The sequence below is a fragment of the Brassica rapa genome, chromosome A01 (assembly GCF_000309985.2).
Source record: "Brassica rapa cultivar Chiifu-401-42 chromosome A01, CAAS_Brap_v3.01, whole genome shotgun sequence".
Classification (NCBI taxonomy): domain Eukaryota; kingdom Viridiplantae; phylum Streptophyta; class Magnoliopsida; order Brassicales; family Brassicaceae; genus Brassica; species Brassica rapa.
In genome coordinates, this window is record NC_024795.2 from 14,459,808 (window position 1) to 14,464,394 (window position 4,587).

Genomic DNA, 4,587 nt, shown 5'->3' on the forward strand with positions numbered 1-4,587 from the left:
GCAGAGATTTTTAAGGAAACTACAACCTATTTCGGGATTTGCCCTAATCTCTCTATTTTCTCTCCCAGCCGCCTGTGGCTTTGATATATCTTCTTTTCTATTTTTCCTTATCATTGGACGCTAGTTTACAGAGAGGAACCAGACCCAAAAACTCCATTGTTGCATTTGCTTATTGTAAAGGGAGAAGGATCTCTACACTCTTGAGAAGAATCTTGAACCCTATCTCTTTTATTTAATTGATATTCAGCATGTTTTCTTCATCTGTTATCTCTGTGTTCTCTGTAGCTATGGCTGAGTAGTCAGCTTGCTTAGTCTAGGGTGTTAGGGTGTTAGATCTGTGAGCTTGACATAAATAAGTTATAAATCGATTGTCTTCATTCACTGTTGTTCTTAAGGCTTGCATCAAGTTAACCACTTAGTGCCTGATTCTAAGTTTAATCTATTCATCAAAAGTGTTATAGGTTGCTAGACATAACTTGAATGAGCATTGCATCCCTAATCAGCGAAAGTAGATATTAGGGTGTTTTGTGAACATATCGGACTTGATCTCTATTGCTTGCTGTCGCATCTTGATCCAAACGAGAGTTTAGGTATCAAGATCGATCAGCATAGGGGGCAGTTCCACGACAGTGGGCTGTTCTACTTGAGTGATCCGAGTTCTAGACTTGCTCTTAATTAAACTTGAATAATTGTTTGGCTCACACCTGTTTAACACCCGACCAAACCACCCTAGGCTAGCATTTTAATCATCTGAACTCTTTAATTAATCTTATTACTTGCTTGTTACGAAACCTCAACTTTAAAACCCCCATATTGTTTTAGCTTGATATTGATCCCATAAAGATAAAGTGTAATAGTTGGTCTCTGTGGATTCGATCTTAAAGTGCTACATCGACATACCATTCGATTGTGGTAGTGTGCACATTAGGTTAATTGGTGTGCGTATACACGTAATATCAAATTTGTCGCCGTTGCCGGGGACCATCTTTTTACCTCTATTTTTCGGTTATTTATTTAGTCTAAGACCTCTAACTTGCCTTATCCTTTTTGTTGCAGCTAATGTTCCAGGTGCATGACCAGTAAACATACTCGGAGAAACGCACAAGGAGAGTTAGTTACATTTACCAACCAGGAGCTAGCAAGGTTAGAAAGAACAAATCGTCAACAACCAAGGCAAACCGACACCACTATGGGTGATCACGCCAATCAGGATGATCTCGCTGCGGCTATGGCACTCATGCAGCAGCAGATGCAACAAATGCAGCAGACCATCCAAGCTCAGCAGGATGCTGCTGAACAGGCTGCTCTCGCGCAGCAGGAACAACAGGCGCAGACTGTTCCAATCGGGCAGAGAAACCTTCCGCGTAACATTCCTACTACGCGCTCTGCCATTGTTCCTCCACCCTGTACCAGGCAGGACTTCGAGATCAAGCCTGCTTTGATTGGTCTAGTACAGCGAAAGGTGTTCTCTGGTCTCTCTACAGAAATTCCAATGGAGCATATTGAGAGCTTCGAAAAAGTCTGCAGTTTCACTCGCGCGAATGGTGTTCCACCAGATTACATCAGGTGCATGTTATTCCCATTCTCTCTTGATGGAAAAGCTGCACGGTGGTTGAACTCTCTCCCTACCGGCTCTCTCACTTCATGGGAACAGGTCCGATCAGCGTTCCTCAGCCATTTCTACTCTAAGGCGAGAACAGCTGCATTGAGGAACAAGATCACCTCCTTCAGACAGCTCACTGATGAGCCTTTCTGCGACGCATGGGAGCGCTTCAATGACTATCGCAGAGAATGTCCTCACCATGGATTTGATGATGATTACCTCCTGGACATTTTTATGATGGAGTGGACTGGAAATACCAAGGTGCTCTAAACTCTGCGAGCAATGGAGACTTCATGACTCAAACCACTGATGGAGCGTTTAAGCTGATTGAAACATGGCTGCTAGCTCAGCTAATAAGAAAGAGGAGAGTGATTGCTCCAAGAAAGGGAACAGTTCTGATACCCAGAAAATAAATGAGCTGACTGCCAAGGTTGGTCAGCTACTGAAAAACAACCAAGGGCACGTCTTCAACATGGAGCAAGCTACAGCCGGGCAGATTCAGAACCAGAACAAGCGACAACCGCAGAGCAATCAGCAAGCTGTTCCAGCTAACGAGAACTGTCAACCAGATGAGCTGCAAAGTCTGGGTATGATGATGCAACAGCTGTTGCAGGGTCAGCAGGTTCAGGCCAAGGTGTTGAATCAGGTAACCACATAAATTGACACCAGGATGGGTAACATGTTCACTGAGCTGAATAACAAGTATGACAATCTTGCGATCCATATAAGAAAGATCGATGTTCAACTTGCTCAAACAGTTGAGAGTGTCAAGAGGCAACAAGAGACGCTCCCTGGAAGAACTGATAAAAATCCTAGGACTGAGCACTGTAATGCAGTAGAGCAGCCATTCGCTGAGGCTGTTCTAGTCGCAGAAGAGAACACAGAGCAGTCTGCTAGCTCTGAAGTGATTGCTCCTAGCGAACCTGCTGAAACTCCACCAGTCCGAGTCTATGTTCCTAAGGTTCCCTATCCAATTCCACATAGACATCTGATGGATCCCATTAGTGAAGAGCAGCTGATAGGTTTTAACAAGATGGTGAGAAGGCTTCCTAAAGAACTTGCATTCGAAGATGCTCTGCAGATTCGTCCATTGCTCCAGTTCTTTAAAAACTGTAGAGAGACTCAAGAAGAGATCAAGGTCCCCTATACCAGAGCACTGTCTACACCAGCACTGAAGGTATTGCCTAAGGTTGATGATCCTGGAAAGTTTGTTTTCCCATGTTCCATCGCAGGAACAACCTTCAAGGACGCTCTTTGTGACTCTGGTTCTTGTGTGAATCTCATCTCAAAGGCTATTGTAGACGATTTGGGTATTGCTGATGTTGAGCGTTCTCAGCTGACCCTGACCTTTGCAAACTCTTCCAGAGCAGTCCCATATGGAACCATCCGCAGCCTTCATGTTCAAGTAGGGGAATGCATTGTTCCTGCTGAGTTTCAAGTTGTTGAGATGAACAAGGATCATGAGATGCCTTTGATATTTGGAAGGACATTCATGGCTACTGTTGGAGCAACCATCGATATGCCCAACAAGAGATTCTGCTTCTCCAACATCAACAAGAAAGTTTTCTACAAGGCTGTACCCACCAGATCTTCCTCATCACACGCCTCTTGCATCTCAGTGTTTGATGTAGAAAAGCCGAAGGTTGTTCCAGAGAAGGAGCATGGTGATAAGGGTGAGAGCAGGCTGTTATCTGATGAAGATCAACATGCACTGATCCTACTAAATCCAGAGGGAATTCAAGGGTGAAACAGAAAGTCCAGAAGAAAAGGGTTAAGGGGGATCCTACAATGACTTTGATACCTCTCAAGTGTGATGGGAACTCCATTGAGTATGAGGTAAAGTGCAAGGGTACCTCTAAACCGTTCTCTAAAGTCAAAGCCATTCTCACACATGAGCTGAAGGAGAAGGGGAAAGCTGCTGTGAAAGGGTTGTTGAGCAGAGTTCTGGAGCTGAACATGTCTGATTGTGGAGCTTGTTTTGGAACAAGCCCTCCTGCTCAACCCAACTGATCCCAGTCACCAAGTCAAGCTAGAGACTTAAACCAAGCGCTTGGTGGGAGGTAACCCACTGGTGAGTGTCATTAACATTAGGATTTTCTTTTTTACTTATTTTTGTTTTTAGTTTGTTGAGTCTCAGGTCATAAATCAGAAAATCCGAGATCCTTGACTGGAGCAAGCAGCTGGCTGCTCTCATTCCAGAGCATCCTTTACCGGAGCAACCGCGTCTTGCTCTGTCAGGCTGCTCCGCGCCAGGTAAGTATCTCGAAAAAAAAAAAAAATTATTCTCGTTTTCTCCTTCTCTCTGATTTATTTTCACACCAGGGACGTTGTGAAGTAAGTCTGGGGGAGGGTTTTCGTCGTTTACTAACTCGTTTCTTTCTTTTGTTTTTCTTTTGGGTCAATTTGAGTCAGTTTTTATTGAGTCAGTCAAAAATTTGTGGGAATTAGGACCTTATTCTGTGTTGATCACTGACCACCTCGTGCTTTAGTTATCTTATTCAGTGACCTTAGCAGTGGCGAAAGACACACATGTGGACCTGGAACACCCTGACATATCTCACTTGATTCTCCAGAAGTTCTCAGCCGATCAGGTTACACTGGGTAGACTTAACTCCACCTTACTTGAACCTAATCTTGACTGAAATTCTTCTTGTTATGGGCATTAGATCAGGGAAACGAGAACACACTCAGGACTTCTTATCCTTTTTATAAATCTTGCTGATCCTGAGTGGCTAGCTCATCTTTAGCTAGTTCCCACCCTGCACCTTAGCCTTTATTTCACCTTCATGCATTTGTTTTTCAGTGTCATATGTGCAGATATGTGCAAAAAGGTCGGAGAGGAAAGGATCGACGCAGCCTCCTACTCGTTACTGCTGCAGAAATTATGTCAGAAAGGAGAACAAGCAGATTAAGGGAGCAACCGCTCCATAATTAATGAACTGCGCAAGAGCAAGGGCGGAGAACCAGAATGGTAGCGAAATCAG

At 44.1% G+C, this 4,587-nt stretch overlaps 1 non-coding gene across 1 annotated transcript; it reads right to left on the reverse strand.

Annotated features, from left to right (window-relative positions):
* Positions 1-1,702: 1,702 nt before the first annotated feature.
* Positions 1,703-1,809, reverse strand: LOC117129086. Its single transcript, XR_004452657.1, has one exon. It is a non-coding gene; the product is annotated as a small nucleolar RNA R71 (small nucleolar RNA).
* Between the last annotated feature and the right edge of the window lie 2,778 nt (positions 1,810-4,587).